Here is a 19,273-nt window from a genome sequence, read left to right as displayed (position 1 = left end):
TTTTTGGAGATATACAAACCATTTTTAAACAAAACATTTACAAATCTTTTCATACAGACATGCTTATGAACTCACCAATATTCAATGTTGACGTTTTTCAAAACCACTTGTATTCTAAGGGAACCAGTACGCAGGTACCTAAGTCTTTGAGAACTGGATTGCTGCATTTTGGAATTTGTACCTTCCTGTAACTTTTGTGTAACTTATGAACAAATATAGTATGTAAACAATGTAAGTTTGTATTCTCGGTTTATGTTGCTTGGGTAGCTATGTTTCATTTATATTAAACTGTTATGATACTTTACAATGACGTCATCCACCCTCGGACGTTTCCGTCGTTCCGGTTCGGGGGTGTGACATTATGTGTATCCATTGACAATTTTCATCATAGGAATTAATAGAAACTAAAGAGAAATGGTGTTTATGCTTGATTTTGTTTTAGTATTATATTTTTCATGCTTTTTATTATATCCACTACACTACCCTTCACCATCTGCTGCAGAAGGAACTCCTGCTGATACCCTTTAACTAGCTCACGTATAAAATTACATATCACTGAAACCAAATAATTCTTTGAATGAAAGGTGTCACACTACAACTGTTGGACTCAGACAAGAGTTGCGCAATAGAGTTAAAACCTAACCTTCTGAAGTTATTTAGTCTCAGCAATATGTAACTTAATTTTTTGCTTACTAGTTAGCTGATGTTAGTGAGAACTCTTAAAAAACACAAAGCAAGCAGCATTCGAGCACTGAGTAATCAGAACCAAACATAACCTAATTAGGTCATCCTATCACTGAGTGATCAGTACTAGCATGCAAGTCTACAAGATCATGCAATAGACATACAAAAGCATTTCTCCTAGCATTCTATCATGAAAATACTAAGCAGATCCTTATCCCTAACTAGTATACGATTCACAGATTCACAAATCAAATCATATCCAATAACGTGTATTGATATTTTGGGAAAACTTACTTGACTCGGTTGATTGCATGCACCACACCCTTTCTTGTATTAGAAAACCCTTTTCCTAAAAAAAACATTTCCCTTTTTTTTTTGAAAAATTCTATTAAATCCTTGCTTTGAGTTCAGACAAACCCGAGAGTATGTCCGAATCCCTCAAACTGAGACTCTGATACCAACTTGTAACATGAAAAAAAATTCAATTTTACATTTGTAAAACAGTAATACAAAACATTGTCATACAACCAAGGTGGATCAAAGTGTATCACTACATCATAAGATATCATAGTAAATCAAAAAATGCGGAATGAGGTGGTGTATGCTCTAAAATCATCCCGAGCTCTTCCCTTTCGAACCAGAAGTACCTGAAACATAAACTAAAAACTATAAAAACAAAGATTAGTGAGTTCCCCAAATACCACATATCATACATAATAAACACATAGTGGGCTCCCGCCCTTCATCGGGCCTCGCCCGAGTCCCTCCCGGCCTCGGGCCCTGCTCAGTTTACAGATCTGTCATCAGGCCTCGATTACGAGAACATTTGAGAACAAATCTGGACGACACAACTTTTTAATTAAAATTATAAAATAATATTAATATAAATCAAAAAAAGTTTACAAACAGTTAAAAAACCATATATATATATATATATATATATATATATATATATATATATATTTGCGAGCGTTCAATCAAGAACATTTCTCATTGCGAGAACATTTGAAAACAAATTTGGACCACACAATTTTTTTTAATTAAAATTAAAAAATAATATTCACATAAATAAAACAATTGTTACAAACGGAGGTCACCTCCATAGAATGAGTGTCTATTTGTATAAACATGTTTTTTTATGTCTATATTTTGAAACCTTGCCCAAAATATGGCTATTACGGGCATAATCCCTAAAAAAAGTATTTTTGATAAATTACTTTCCTCATAACTTACCAAAAACCTCTAAACACATTTTAGAAAACTTCATTTTAACATCATCTTTATCATAAACTAATCATATATAATAAATGAATGTTGTTTTGCCATTTGTCACACTCTCATTCAATTTGTCAATTGTCATTTTGTGACATCATCTTTATCATAAATTAATTTTTTTTCTACGTATCATTTTATGAGTTTTTCTATTTTATTATTTTTTATATAATAGTTTAATATAATACTTGCAATAAATGTAGTAATAAATAGATATCAATTTCATTAATAAACTTACCTTTTAATTTCAAAATTCTCAAATATTTCTTTTATTTATTTAAATTAGTATTTGTTTAAATTTAAAAGATAAAAAACATTTCTATTATATTAATTCAATATCTTTCTTATTTTCTTATAATTCAAAGTTCTCAAATATTTTGACATTTATATTTAATAATTTTTTTTAAACTAACCCATATAATATATATAGCTCTCACAACTAGTAAACTAATAAATTAATACTTATTATTAAAACCCTAATCTCACTAAACTAATTGTATCGTGTGCACGTTACTTAAATCTTGAATCGGTGCATGTTAGCATTTGAATGCCACATGGAAACCATCTCCGGAATGACTTTGACTTGAGGGCGTCACCTGAGCCGGTCAAAATTGAAGCGCCTAAAATCTGCATTTCATTTGAGTTTCATTTCACTCTTGCTTTGAACACGACACTCAATACACACATTCTACAATCTACAAACAGATTATTCAACATCTGTAAGACCTCAAATTTCAAGACAAAATTTTCATTTTCAATTCTCAAAATATTACTCATAAATTCAAGTCATCACATAAATTGTAAGTTATTATCAAAACAATATCCGAGTATCATGTGTGCGTTACTTGAATCTTGAATCGGTGAATGTGAGCATTTGAATGCCACGTGGAAACCATCTCCGAAATGACTTGGACTCGAGGGCGTCACCTGATCCGGTCAAAATTGACGTGCCTAAAATCTGCATTTCATTTGAGTTTCATTTCACTCTTGCTTTGAATACCGCACTCAATACACACATTCTACAATCTACAAACAGATTATTTAACATCTGTAAGACCTCAATTTTCAAGTCAAATTTTTCATTTTCAATTCTCAAAATATTACTCATAAATTCAAGTCATCAAATAAATTGTAAGTTATTATCAAAGCAATATCATAGTATCCCAAAATCCTCGAATCTTCATAAGCTGACTGGTGTCTACAATCATGCCTCTGCCTTCCCGGGATCTACAGAAGTATCTTAAACACATTTAAATCGACACGGTAAGCATGAAGCTTAGTGAGTTCCGCAAATACCACATACACAAATAATAAGCCTCTCATGGCTAAGTCTCGATAAGGACCCTCCGGTCATGTGTCTCGGTGAAGACTATTCGATCCCACGTCTCGGTATGGACCCTCCACTCATAGCTCCAACATATATATACAGAATAATATAACAACATAAGTTATAAAGAAAGAATGCAGAATAACACATAAAGTAGATAAGACCCTCTGGTCAGTAACATAAATAAGACCCATCGGTCAACGACATAAACAAGACCCTCCGATCAATAACATAAATAAGACCCTCCGGTCAATAATACAAATAAGACCCTCTGATCACACATGCATTACCACACATGTAAGCATAGTGAGAAGACTCACATCGGATGATGAACATATCCTTCAAGTGTTGTTACTGCACACCGACCCCTAACACTGAGCCAAACCCACAACTAAATTAGGGTCTAAGACCAACCCCAACACATTAAGTCTAAATATGGCCCACAATTCCATCCATTGAATAGCCCAAGCCTATTGGGCCCACCAAGGCCCAACCCTAAACTTAAGACCAAAAAGGAAATCCCAACACAAGTTCCGAGACTTTATATTCCTCTGACCAAAAGTCCCAATATAGTAAGCCCAAAACCAAGACTCCAACATTTAAGGCCCAAGACGAGATCTAGCCCAAAATCCATACCGAGATTACGCGGGGCATACCTCCGTGGTACACTCAGCGTACATGCACTCCTGATTGGGGAACTAGAACAATACGCAGGGCGTGCTGATATTTACGCGGGGCGTACTGCTCTGGCCCAAAAACTCCATTTTCGACTTAACCAATTCAGCCCAAAGCATCCAAACCTCAGGGAAGCTTCATTACAAGCCCATAACTGATGAATTTGGCAACTTTAATGATTTGCATGACTTAATGGGACCCAACTTCTAAAAATAACCATGAAGACTCTCCTTAATCACCTTAACACATGCATGGAGAGGTCTAAATGACCGAGTCCTCATTTTTATGAATCAGGACAACCTAATACACTTAAAAGGACAGGAGATTTACTATGGAGTTCACCAAAGTCACAAAGCTCCAATATTAGGACATAAAACCCTAAACATGGACCCAAAACCAAAACTATGATACCAATGAGCAAGTTTCGTATTTGATACATCTAGAAGATGCACCAACAAGAGTCGAACTTATATCCAAAAGCTAGAAGCACAAGCTATCCTCCTTCAAGACTCCTTCTTCACCAAGAGCTTCATAAGAACATTAAAATGAGCCACAAACACTCACACAAGCTAGAGAAACGAGATTAGGGTTTGGCAGAGGTTGGAGGCAGATAATGAAAAAGCCTAGAGCTCATAAGGTTGTTTAAATAGTGCCCAAAGCCTAAGAATTAGGGTTTGACATTCTGATCGTTACATTAGGCGTACTCACCCCAGGCACGTGCCCTTCTCCAATCCACTCATGGGACTCCACTTGCAACCTTTATTACATTAAGGGCCAAAACTGCCAAATATTTCAATTTGTCATAACTTCCTCATTTTAGATCCGTTTTAGACGAACCTTATATCCACAAAAAAGTAGCGAGAAGCCCTGCACTTCTAACAACACACCTAAGCTCAAAAACTTCCCAAACAAAACCCAAAATCCTTCAAATACCGAGCGAATGTAAGATACTCTTAGGCTCTAAAGCACAACCCGAACTATTTAATCACACAACCAACATTATCTATATCCAAAAAGGGCCTAAACCTTTCTCCTTTAAAGCCTCAAAATATTTTCATTCCTGAATTATAGCCCACAAGCCTTAAATCAGAGAATGATCCGAAACAATATGTAAAAACATCAAATTTTGGGAGGAATTTTTGATGGTTTGACTTTTAACGAGGAGGAATATCTATAACCATTTAATTTTTTACTTAATTCAAACCCTAGATTTTCTGTTCAATGTTAATTGGCTTTGGTTTGGTAGATTGTGAGATTTTATATGTCACACCCCCGAACCAGACGGCGGAAACGTCTGAGGGCTGTTGTGACTCAATTGAATACCATCACAGTGAATATACATGAAACATAACATCATTCATCACCATGCATTGAAATAGTACAACCGGTAGTGTTTACATTTAGTACATTGTTTCATAACATTACATTCCCAAAAAGTAGATTGTTCGATACTAGTTAAACAAACAACAAGACATCACTGAGTACATTTTCCCTTCGATTTGCCTGTTACCTGAGAATACAAGTATTTTGAAAAACGTCAACATATGAAATGTTGGTGAGTTCATAAGTAATGTTTGAAACATAATGTTTTGTATTGTTTTGAAAACCACCAGAAAATCCGATATTTTCTGAAGAGAGTATCATGTAAAAAGTCTGAAGATCCGTAAGTATGCTTGTTTGTTTCTATAAATGTAAAAAAAATTGTTAGACTTGGTATCCATCTTGTAGGTGTATGAATTGAAAACCCTAGGAAAACCCGATGTTTTCCTAATACTTTGAATTACACGTTTTATATTTTGTTATACCATTGTGACGGGTGTATTCGATAATTCCAGGTGACATTGGATTAATTATGGATTGTGAATTGTTATAAACACGCATTAATGAAAACGACTAGTTTACAACTATACAAACGACCCCTTAGGCGTCGTCCGTACTATTCACTTAATCCAACCACCCTGACTTCCCATAGCCCCACAACCGAGGAGAAAAGAGGGTGTGAAGCCCCCGCTATTTCCATAAGTCGTTCAAGGCTATCGTGAATGCAAAAGGCCCTTGGCCCGACTCGCATTGGTGAATTCTCGACTTTGCTAGCAGTACCAAAAGACCCTTGGGGCCCAACAACACATAAGCCAGTGAAAGTCCTTTTACATGGAATTAGGTCATATAAGACCCAACAACATGTAAGCGAGTTTCCTTCGGGCCTAAAGATCATGTCATTGGGCTAGCTAGGCCCAACAAACACGATTTGAAACTTTCGGGCCCAAAGATGGTGTATCGACGTTTGGTGTATTCCCACGTGTGTATTGACTTCCCGAAATTTCCACGTGTGTATTGAAGTAGCGTCGTGTTATCAAGTTCAGATTCGTTATTGATTCGAGACTGAATCAGTTCGTTTGATAACGATTTTGGGTGTTGAAGGTGTATTATATTTCGTCGATAGTCGTGGTACTATTATTCCATCCTAACAGATTTATTGTTTAAAATCACTAGAATTTTTCTTTTGCAGCCCCTTTCTTTTGGATAAATTTTCAATTTTGGCCCTTTGTATAAAAGAACTTTCGTTTTAGTCCTTAAACCATTTTTCTTGACACTTTAGTATCAAAACTTATTGAAAGGGTATTTTTCAGCTCAAGTTTATTTGAAAAACAGTTTTAGTCCCTCAAGATGAAGTTTTCTCGGCTGAAACCTCAATTGTCGCAATTTTTACATTTTTGGCCCAAAATAGAAATTTTTTGCATCTTTAGTCACTTTTGAATATGAAAAGTATTTTTAACCCTTGAAATGGACTTGGAGCACTAGTAGTCCTCTGATTTATAGAAAAATACAGATTCAGCCCTTCTAGTTTGAAAATCTCGCAATTTGGGCCTTGTTGGGCCGAAAAGTGCATTTTTGGCCCATTAGGTTTAAAATTTTCCATTTTAGTCCTTCAAAAGAGTAATTTTCCAGAAAATACATTTTTGAAACTGTTTTAACTCACCTCAACCATCAGAATTTGTATTTTGACATTTTGGGCCCTTTAACTTTATATTTTTAACATTTAAAGTCCAAAAATAGGATTTTAGCCCAAAGGAGTTCATATTAACCAACTTGGTTATTTTTCTAGAGTTGATTTGTATGAAATAATATGATTTATACTTATTTCATTCAACATAATGTAGATCTCGGTTTTGAGTTCCTTTTTGACTAGATCCAACACCATAATCACATAAGAACATGTAAATAAACATAGAAATCACACAAAGCATACATACACTCATAGATCTACACATTTGCTTGTATTCTCCCCCAAACAAAACTTATAAAAACCGAAAAATAGGGGGTATGAAGCTCACCTTCGCTTGTTGTTTTCGGTTTAGAAGGAAGAAATGAAGAAAACTTGATCCTAGCAAGCCTCCTTGGAAGATCTTGAACTTAAGGAGTTTTCTAGGAGTATGATCACCAAAAACTTGTTTAGAATAAGTGATCTTACATGAGAGAGGAGTTTTGTAACTTAGACATGTGAAAACTTACCAAAGGATGATGATTATCTTGGGAAATCCTCTTGAAACACAAGCAAAATTTTGAGATTTTTGGATGAAGAAGAAGGGATGAGTCTTGAGTGATTTAGAGAGAGTTTTGTTGTGAAGTGTGTGTGTTTGGGAGACTCTCGGCCAAAGGAAAAAGAGAGAGGGGGAAGAGAAGTGAGTGAAGTGATGTGTGGATGGGAACATGAGTTAGTGCATGGAGATCCAAGAGGTAATAAAGAGGTGGCAAATGAAAGTCAACCCTCTTCCATGTTGGGTTGTTGGGCCGAGAAGAGGAGAAAGGAAAGGAAGAATATTGGGCTTCTTGTGTTTAAGCCCATATTATGACTTAATTATGTAATTTTCGGCCCAAATAAATCAAGGAATGATTTTTATGATCCATTAGGGCTATATAAATTTGTTGTGACCCAATAAGGTCCATTAGGGTATTTTATTTCATTCTAGGCCCAATATGGCCCAAAATATTGAATTAAATGAAATGGGTCCAATTAGAGCCCATTTAAGCGTTTTAAACCCAAGATGGTCAAATTGGAAGGTTATTGGTCCATTGGGCCCAATAAGGAAGTCCTAGTCCAAAATGGACCTAAGCAAGAAGTTTTAGGGTTTCAAATTGCTTATTGACCATTTGTAATGCTTGTATGGTGTATTTGATTGCAAATTTTGATGTCATAAAGTAAGCATCATACATGCTCTTAAGTTTTTGATTCAAAATTTTACTTATGTGTTGTAGTTACAAGGCACAAAATTTCTAGTTGTGACATCATCCCCCCGTTAGAGGGAATTTCGTCCTGAAATTCTGTTTGAAAGCTAGATTCGAGAATGCTAGAATAGGTGAGGGTACTTTTGCTTCATTTGATCTTCACGTTCCCACGTGAATGCTGGCCCACGCTTCGCGTTCCACCGTACTTTCACGATCAGGATGCGACTTTGCTTAGTACGCTTCACCTCCCTGTCCATGATTTCAACCGGTTCTTCAACGAACAGGAGATTCTCATTGATTTCAATCTCGTCAAGGGGAATGACGAGGGTTTCATCCGACAGGCACCTCTTTAGATTAGAGACATGGAACACGGGGTGCACACTGTTTAGCTATGCGGGTAGTTGCAGTTTATACGCCACTGGACCTATTCAGGCGACGATCTCGAAAGGTCCAATGTATCGTGGGTTCAGTTTTCCTCGTTTTCCGAAACGAACGACTCCTTTCCAAAGTGAGACTTTTAACAGTACTCGATCCCGACCTGAAATTCTAAGGGCTTTCGCCGTTTATCGGCATAGCTCTTTTGTCGGTCGCGCGATGCTTGTAATCGAGCTTTGATTTGAATGATCTTTTCCGTGGTTTCACGAATGATCTCCGGTCCCGTCAGCGCCTTGTCCGATGTGAGTGCTTTTGCTAGCTGGGTGTCGCCCACCTCAGCCCAACATAACGGTGATCTACACTTACGCCCGTATAGTGCTTCAAAAGGAGTGACTTTGATGCTCGAATGGTAACTGTTGTTATACGAGAATTCGACTAAAGGTAAATGGGTATCCCAAGACTTCCCAAAGTCTATCACACATGCGCGAAGCATGTCCTCGAGCGTTTGAATGGTTCGTTCACTTTGACCATCCGTTTGTGGATGATAAGCGGTGCTCATGTCGAGATGAGTTCCCAGTGCTTTCTGGAGTGATTGCCAAAAATGTGAAGTGAACCTACTGTCTCTATCCGAGATAATAGACACTGGTACTCCGTGGAGTCTCACGATTTCTCGAATGTATAAACGTGTCAATCTCTCTGTCTTGTAGGATTCTTTTATTGGCAGGAAATGGGCAGATTTTGTCAGTCGGTCGACTATTACCCATATGGTGTCTAGTCCATCCGACGTCTTAGGTAGCTTGGTCACGAAATCCATAAAAATTCCTTCCCATTTCCACTCAGGGATTACTGGTTGCTGCAATAACCCTAAGGGCTTCTGGTACTCCACCTTTACCTTGGCACACGTAAGGCACTTACTAACATAGGTGGCGATTTCCGCCTTCATGTTAGGCCACCAATAGTGTTGTTTGATATCCGAATACATCTTGTCTGAGCCGGGATGGATGGAGTATCGCGTCTTGTGAGCTTCCTTCATGACCACCTCCCTAAGTCCTCCGAGTTTAGGGACCCAAATACGGTTCATGAAATAGTATACTCCATTCTCCTTTGCCTCTAGGTTCTTCTCCATTCCGCGTAATGCTTCGGTTGCGCTATTTTCCGTCTTCATGGCCTCTAACTGGGCTACCCCAATTTGAGTGGTTAGGTGATATTGAATGGTTATTGAGAGAGTTTTCATACAACGATTAGAGTATTCCTTCCGGCTCAATGCGTCAGCTACCACGTTGGCCCTGCCTGGGTGGTACTTGATTTCACACTCGTAATCGTTTAATAATTCAACCCATATTCGTTGCCTCATGTTCAACTCTTTCTGGTTCAAGATGTGCTGGAGACTCTTGTGGTCCGTGAAGATGGTGCACTTCGTACCATAAAGGTAATGCCTCCAAATCTTCAGGGCAAAGACCACGGGTCCCAATTCTAGGTCATGGGTCGTATAATTCACTTCGTGTGTCTTTAGTTGGTGGGATGCATAAGCTATCACCCTTCCACGCTGCATGAGAACGCAACCTAAGCCCTGATTTGACGCGTCACAGTAGACCACAAAATCTTCCGTTCCCTCCGGTAGAGATAGTACCGGGGCACTACAGAGAGCTTGCTTCAGGGTTCGGAATGCGACTTCTTGTTTGTCCGTCCATTTGAATGGTACGCCCTTTTGTGTAAGCGAGGTAAGTGTCTTGGCAATCTTAGAGAAGTTTTGAATGAATCTCCTATAGTAGCCTGCTAGACCCAAGAATTGACGGATTTTCGTGGGTGTTGTCGGGACTGCCCATCCTTCAACTGCTTTGACCTTAGAGGGATCCACATGAATTCCATCTTGGCTAACAACATGACCTAGGAAGTTCACACTACGGAACCAGAACTCACACTTGGAGAGTTTTGCGTATAGCTTTTCCGATCGTAGAGTTTCTAGGATTTGTCGGAGATGTTGGCCATGCTCTTATTCGCTTCGGGAATAGACGAGAATGTCATCAATGAAGACAATGACAAAGTTGTCGAGGAATGGTCGACAGATTCGGTTCATCAGATCCATAAATGCGGTAGGGGCATTTGTTAGACCGAAGGGCATTACGACAAATTCATAATGTCCGTAACGAGTTCGGAAAGTGGTTTTAGGAATATCCTCTTCCCGGACTTTGATTTGATGGTATCTGGACCGTAAATCTGTCTTAGAAAAGTAACTAGCTCCTTGGATCTGGTCAAATAGATCGTCGATTCGCGGGAGTGGGTAGCGATTTTTGACAGTGAGTTTATTTAACTCTCTGTAATCGATGCACATTCTAAAAGATCCATCCTTCTTTTTGACAAAGAGGACTGGAGCTCCCCATGGCGAGTAACTAGGTCGGATGAATCCCTTGTTCAAGAGTTCACTAAGTTGGCTGGACAATTCCTGCATTTCAGCAGGAGCCAGCCAGTAGGGTGATTTAGCGAGAGGAGTTGCTCCTGGAACGAGGTTAATTCGGAACTCCACTTGTCTCTCTGGGGGTACTTCAGGAAGATCTTCAGGAAACACGTCTGGGAATTCACATGCTACTGGAATATTTTGAATGTTAGTCTCTTCCTTGGTTTTATCCACTATGTGGGCCAGGAATGTCAAATCTTTCTTTCGTAGATGCTTTTGTGCCTGGATGCACGAGATGAGGCGAAGGTTCGTGCTGGGTTTGTCTCCGTAAATAACTAGGGTTTTGTGATTAGGAAGGTGAAGACGAACGGCCTTCTCGTGACACATAACATCAGCATGGTGGGGGCTTAACCCATCCATGCCGATTATCACATCAAAACTCCGAATATTTACTGGCATCAAGTCTATTGAAATGAATGATTGTTTAGTGTTAAGGTGTTCCCTACATAAATATCTTTGGTTGATTCGGTTTTCCCATTAATCATCTCCACCGTTAAGGGTTAGTTTAGCCTCTGTGATTGTTGTTTTAGTAAGTGCTCGAATTTGTTACTAACGAAGCTTCGCTCAGATTCACTATTGAATAAGAGGAAAGCGAAAGAGTTGTTAAGTGGGAACGTACCAATAACAACCGTTGGGTCTTGGACTGCTTCACCTTGACCCAAGGTCAGGACCATTTCCGATCCTTCCGCTCCTTGGTTGTTATCCTTGGGGCAATTACGCCTGAAGTGACCGGTTCCTCCACACCCATAGCAGGTGTGACTGGTCTCATCATTGGTGTTGTTGTTAGGGTTGTTGCGATTGTTTTCGTTTTCATTGGGATGACGATTCTGACATGGATAAGTTCTATAGAATTTGGCAGTGTGATTCTTTTGGTTGCATTTGTTACAATGCATCTCCCGGCAGGCTCCATTATGCTGGAATTTGCACTGGTTGCATTTTGGAAGGCTTCCAGCATTTGGTCTCGTTGATGTTGGTGTGATATAGGTCATGGTCGCATGAATAGCAACAACATGTTGCTTCCTTGAGAACCCTTGAGTGGGTTGTCCCTTTCTCTTACTTCCAAACCTCAGCTTCCCGCTCTTAAGCTTAGAGTTTGGATTTCCTTGATAGGTTGTCACTTGTTGGTTTCCATGCTCGTTCCTTTGGCTGGAGTGGTCAATGCTATTTCCGCCTACATTGGGGTTGTTTGCATTGATTTGCGCCATCACATCGGTTACTGCCGCCGTTACAGCAACTTGGAGTGTAGCAGAGTCCATCTGCAAGAGCGGTGTCTCGCGGGTGCGCTTGTTATTCTTGCGGAATGGCATTTTTCTGCCGCATGTTGATAATCCAGATCGTAAGTAATGATCGTCATTCCTGGTTGTACTCTATTAATTTTGCATCTTGTTGTATAATTCTCACTGTTTCCATCTACATCCCTATGATGTATTTGCGGTAGTACGTAATCATAGATTTGGCACGATCGTCACGTCTATCCTTAGGGTATATAGGTTGTTCTGGTTTCGAGATCCTTAAGTATATAGCGGTTTTGAGGGTTCGCTTGAGCATATAATTGATTCTATATAGTAATATGAAATAAAGATAGCACATAATTGTTCCAGTGGTAAGTACCATCTTAGTATACGAAAGAGAGTCATGTCGGACAGAAGGGGAAAAAGAAAAGGCTGATCCTAATTGTGGCGGGAAGTGTCTGGTGGTGGTGATGATGAAGTGGATGCACCTCGGAGACGAGCTACTTGTTGTTCGATATCTTGTAGTCGTACTTCCAAACTAACTGCCTCGCTCGATAGTCTCCATTCACTTCCTATGTTTGCCTCTCATTTTTCTCAATAGTAAACCACATTTTTTTCGTTCGATTAGGGGTGTCCTGAGCTTGGTTATCCATACCTTAGGTGCGCCAGACCACGATTGGGAGGGCTCGGTCATCTGGTACTCTATGACTAAGATCGAAGAGACCTCGGTTCCTACCTTAGTGTGGTCGTATCCCCTGCTGGTGACTCTATCTCCAAATATCGTGTGCCTAAGGGGGCATGGGGCCACCAGGGCCCACACTATATGTCGGTACTCTGACTTTACATGGAGGATTGATGTCATTGGATTCTACATCCGAGTCATCATCGTCATTGCCCTCTGGATCTTCCTCTTCGAGGTCCACTTATTGAATTGGCGGGTTCACCTGCGAGTTCTACTTCGTGTTCCTCCTGTGGTTCTTCCTTTGAGTCGAGCCACCCTACTATTCCTTGACTAGGGAGATAAGGTTTCCTGGCTAATAAGACTCGTCTATAGCGTATTGCATGAAGGGCTATGAATACTAGAAACAAATAGCACACCAATTACTCCTATAACTCTACGACTATTGCATAGATTTAGTTGAGGTTCTCTTCTTGGAGATTAAGGGGTATGTTTTTAGATTCCCTAGCTATCACGATTTCTTCCAAACATGTGATGGTTGTACCTTGGAGGGAATGTAGTTGATCAGGCTACATCCACTCCTTGATACAACTAAGAACAGTCCTGGCATAACCGAGATACTAGCCTTATCTTGTTTGGTTCGGTATTATGTTCTTTTTCCTAATACAAGCAAGGGTGTTTTATTGTTATGTTTACTTGTTTTGTTCAGAGTCGGGTTAGTCCCTCTTTTGGTTTATAGTTGCATATCAATGTGTGGCTAGATATGCTAGTTCACTATAAACAGAGCTCTGATACCAACCTGTCGCACCCCCGAACCAGACGGCGGAAACGTCTGAGGGCTGTTGTGACTCAATTGAATACCATCACAGTGAATATACATGAAACATAACATCATTCATCACCATGCATTGAAATAGTACAACCGGTAGTGTTTACATTTAGTACATTGTTTCATAACATTACATTCCCAAAAATTAGATTCTTCGATACTAGTTAAACAAACAACAAGACATCACTGAGTACATTTTCCCTTCGATTTACCTGTTACCTGAGAATACAAGTATTTTGAAAAACGTCAACATATGAAATGTTGGTGAGTTCATAAGTAATGTTTGAAACATAATGTTTTGTATTGTTTTGAAAACCACCAGAAAATCCGATATTTTCTGAAAAGAGTATCGTGTAAAAAGTGTGAAGATCCGTAAGTATGCTTGTTTGTTTCTATAAATGTAAAAAAAATTGTTAGACTTGGTATGCATCTTGTAGGTGTATGAATTGAAAACCCTAGGAAAACCCGATGTTTTCCTAATACTTTGAATTATGCGTTTTATATTTTGTTATACCATTGTGACGGGTGTATTCGATAATTCCAGGTGACATTGGATTAATTATGGATTGTGAATTGTTATAAACATGCATTAATAAAAACGACTAGTTTACAACTATACAAACGATCCCTTAGGCGTCGTCCGTACTATTCACTTAATCCAACCACCCTGACTTCCCATAGCCCCACAACCGAGGAGAAAAGAGGGTGCGAAGCCCTCGTTATTTCCATAAGTCGTTCAAGGCTATCGTGAATGCGAAAGGCCCTTGGCCCGACTCGCATTGGTGAATTCTCGACTTTGCTAGCAGTACCAAAAGACCCTTGGGGCCCAACAGCACATAAGCCAGTGAAAGTCCTTTTACATGGAATTAGGTCATATAAGACCCAACAACATGTAAGCGAGTTTCCTTCGGGCCTAAAGATCATGTCATTGGGCTAGCTAGGCCCAACAAACACGATTTGAAACTTTTGGGCCCAAAGATGGTGTATTGACGTCTGGTGTATTCCCACGTGTGTATTGACTTCCCGAAATTTCCGCGTGTGTATTGAAGTAGTGTCGTGTTATTAAGTTCGGATTCGTTATTGATTCGAGACCGAATAAGTTCGTTTGATAACGATTTTGGGAGTTGAAGGTGTATTATATTTCGTCGATAGTCGTGGTACTAGTATTCCATCCTAACAGATTTATTGTTTAAAATCACTAGAATTTTTCTTTTGCAGCCCCTTTCTTTTGGATAAGTTTTCAATTTTGGCCCTTTGTATAAAAGAACTTCCGTTTTAGTCCTTAAACCATTTTTCTTGACACTTTAGTATCAAAACTTATTGAAAGGGTATTTTTCAGCTCAAGTTTATTTGAAAAACACTTTTAGTCCCTCAAGATGAAGTTTTCTCGGCTGAAACCTCAATTTTCGCAATTTTTACATTTTTGGCCCAAAATAGAATTTTTTTGCATCTTTAGTCCCTTTTGAATATGAAAAGTATTTTTAACCCTTGAAATGGACTTGGAGCACTAGTAGTCCTCTGATTTACAGAAAAATACAGAATCAGCCCCTCTAGTTTGAAAATCTCGCAATTTGGGCCTTGTTGGGCTGAAAAGTGCATTTTTGGCCCATTAGGTTTAAAAATTTCCATTTTAGTCCTTCAAAAGAGTAATTTTCCAGAAAATACATTTTTGAAACTATTTTAACTCACCTCAACCATCAGAATTTGTATTTTGACATTTTGGGCCCTTTAACTTTGTATTTTTAACATTTAAAGTCCAAAAATGGGATTTTAGCCCAAAGGAGTTCATATTAACCAACTTGGTTATTTTTCTAGAGTTGATTTGTATGAAATAATATGATTTATACTTATTTTATTCAACATAATGTAGATCTCGGTTTTGAGTTCCTTTTTGACTAGATCCAACACCTTAATCACATAAGAACATGTAAATAAACATAGAAATCACACAAAGCATACATACACTCATAGATCTACACATTTGCTTGTATTCTCCCCCAAACAAAACTTATAAAAACCGAAAAATAGGGGGTATGAAACTCACCTTTGCTTGTTGTTTTCGGTTTAGAAGGAAGAAATGAAGAAAACTTGATCCTAGCAAGCCTCCTTGGAAGATCTTGAACTTAAGGAGTTTTCTAGGAGTATGATCACCAAAAACTTGTTTAGAATAAGTGATCTTACATGAGAGAGGAGTTTTGTAACTTAGACATGTGAAAACTTACCAAAGGATGATGATTATCTTGGGAAATCCTCTTGAAACACAAGCAAAATTTCGAGATTTTTGGATGAAGAAGAAGGGATGAGTCTTGAGTGATTTAGAGAGAGTTTTGTTTTGAAGTGTGTGTGTTTGGGAGACTCTCGGCCAAAGGAAAAAGAGAGAGAGGGGGAAGAGAAGTGAGTTAAGTGATGTGTGCATGGGAACATGAGTTAGTGCATGGAGATCCAAGAGGTAATAAAGAGGTGGCAAATGAAAGTCAACCCTCTTCCATGTTGGGTTGTTGGGCCGAGAAGAGGAGAAAGGAAAGGAAGAATATTGGGCTTCTTGTGTTTAAGCCCATATTATGACTTAATTATGTAATTTTCGGCCCAAATAAATCAAGGAATGATTTTTATGATCCATTAGGGCTATATAAATTTGTTGTGACCCAATAAGGTCCATTAGGGTATTTTATTTCATTCTAGGCCCAATATGTCCCAAAATATTGAATTAAATGGAAATGGGTCCAATTAGAGCCCATTTAAAAGTTCTAAACCCAAGATGGTCAAATTGGAAGGTTATTGGTCCATTGGGCCCAATAAGGAAGTCCTAGTCCAAAATGGACCTAAGCAAGAACTTTTAGGGTTTCCAATTGCTTATTGACCATTTGTAATGCTTGTATGTTGTATTTGATTGCAAATTTTGATGTCATAAAGTAAGCATCATACATGCTCTTAAGTTTTTGATTCAAAATTTTACTTATGTGTTGTAGTTACAAGGCACAAAATTTATAGTTGTGAAATTATAGGAGTTAGAAATATTGTGTTGATTTACTCCTTGTCATCAAATCTTCTATATTTGGTGGGGGAAATAGAGAGGGCGAAAATGTCGTCGCACGCGGATCTAGATCGAATGATAGAGCAGCTGATGGAGTGCAAACCATTAACGGAATCGGAGGTAAAAATGCTTTGTGAGTAGGCCAGTACTATATTTGTGGAGGAATGGAATGTGTAGTTAGTGGAGTGTCCGGTGACGGCGTGCGGTGATATTCATGGTCAATTTTACAATCTGGTTGAGCTGTTTCGGATTGGTGGAAATCCCCATGATATGAATTATCTCTTCATAGGTGATTATGTTGGTGAGTTTATCTTTTGTTTTTATTTTTGTACATTTCCTTAATGAAGTATTGTTAGGATTTTAGGGTTTGATGAGATTTTTTCAATGGCGCTAATTTCCTTCTTACAATTGGACTTCGAGTTGCATGGAGAATTCTAGATATTGAAGTTCTTTGTCCATTGATGGAAGTTTATGATCGACTGAAATTCCTGCTCATCCTTGAATATGGGGAGCCTAGACCAATAAAATAGAAAATGATGTATTTTATACTATCTATAGTGAATCTAACATGCGGTTGTTACGCATTTTTAGCGTTATGTCCTTGATAGACTGCTTATTAATGGAGAAAGTGAAGAGAAGACATTTGTTTTAAAAAAAGTGTCTTGTTTGGATAAAATGTGAAGAAAGGGTTGTGCTTATTTAGGAAAGAAGATAAGAAAAGGTTGCTTATTTGGATAAGAAGTGAAGAAAAGGCAGCTTATTTATGGAAAAAAGTGAAGATTAGGCTGCTTAAATAGAGAAAAAGTAACGAAAAAACTGATTGTTTAGGAAACAAATTGTTTATTTTGTGATCATTTTAATAAAATTGTTGATGCAGATCGCGGGTATTATTCAGTGGAAACAGACACTCTGTTGGTGGCTCTAAACGTCCGTTATAGAGACACGCTTACAATTCTTAGAGGAAATCATGAAAGTCGCCAAATTACTCAAGGAAACACCTTAAACCCTTTTAGGCATTTAATGTGTTTACCTAAAAAGTGTCTGATTTGAACAACTTTTATAATACTGATTTTGTTCTTTTGAAAAAAAAACAGATATGGTTTCTATGATGAATGTTTGAGGAAATACGGAAATGAAAATGTTTGGAAGCATTTCACAGACCTTTTCGATTACTTATCTCTTACAACACTCATTGAAAGCCAGGTTTAGAATGTTTGTAGTTTTATCCACGTCATACTTCTTTTTTTTAATTTTTTTATTATCCACGTCATACATCTTTTATAGATCTTGTGCTTAGATGGCGGGCTTTCACCATCATTGGATACTCTAGACAATATATGAGCCTTGGACCGAATCCAAGAGGTACATAAATTTATTTATTTATTTATTATTTATTTTAAGATTAGGAAAGTACATTGCTATTTCTCAACTAAAGTGTATATATATATATATATATATATATATATATATATATATATATATATGTTGCAAAAAACGCTCGACGTTAGCTAGTCGGTGGACTGGGGTCAAGGGATTAATCGGCTAGGCGGAGACTAATCGGGGGATTAATCGGGTACCATTAATTGCTAATTTGTTGAATTTTAAAAAATTAAATATGATTAATATCATATCAAAAATCGTAAATGACACTAATATGATAACAAAACAAGTTAATAAGATTAATACAATACTACTCGTGCCTCAAATAGTTTTGTTGAGATAAAACTTCTTCAAAATGTTAAATTTTCATCGTTTTATATTATTTCACTCATTATGTATGCAGGGATTAATCGCTATGCGCCCTCTAATTGGTCGAGTAGCGCCTAGGGATTAATCGGAGATTAATCGGAAACTAGTCGGGATTTTTACAACAGTATTTTATATATATATATATATATATATATATTAAATGGGACCTAGTCGGCATTTTTACAACAGTATTATATATATATATATATATATATATATATATATATATATATATATGACTTAAATGCTAGTCATACCGTTAGTATGCCTAATTCACGAAGCCGATCTACAAGAGGGTATAAGGTTATGGCCAATAAAATGGTCGTTTAATGGGTGTCCACTCTCACCCACCGCTTCCATGATTGGTGGAAGGTCGTTAGCCGAACGGGTAGCATAGGGAAACCCTTTCCTCATTAAAAGTATAATGAATTAATAAAGTAACTAAATATTTTTTTTCAAAATTCTCAATCTTAGTTACTTTAGGCAAAGTGAATTGATGCAATTCCATGAAATTACACTTTGTACTCTTGCTAAGACGTTAGTGGAGCGTGTGTGGTTAACCGGCACTAATTGGGTTCTAAGCAAAGGTGGCAAAGGGTGACTCATTGTTTGTCATAGTTCGATGGACCGTGTGTGGTTAACCGGCACATCGAATAGGTGACTGTAACAATGAGAGCACCATGTACATTTGCATGGTTATTCACACCCGCTTTGTGATTCACGGTATCCAAGTCA

The 19,273-nt window shown here is 37.9% G+C and overlaps 1 pseudogene; it reads left to right on the top strand.

The window, feature by feature from the left end:
• The first annotated feature begins 16,837 nt into the window (after positions 1 to 16,837).
• Positions 16,838 to 18,623, top strand: LOC145068256 (serine/threonine-protein phosphatase PP2A catalytic subunit-like; annotated as a pseudogene).
• The last annotated feature ends 650 nt before the right edge of the window (positions 18,624 to 19,273 follow it).

This window comes from Lactuca serriola, chromosome 8 (genome assembly GCF_051521515.1).
Source record: "Lactuca serriola cultivar US96UC23 chromosome 8, Lser_US96UC23_V15, whole genome shotgun sequence".
NCBI classification, from domain to species: Eukaryota; Viridiplantae; Streptophyta; class Magnoliopsida; order Asterales; family Asteraceae; genus Lactuca; species Lactuca serriola.
Note: the sequence above shows the minus strand (reverse complement) of the source record. Positions and strands in the feature narration are given on the sequence as shown.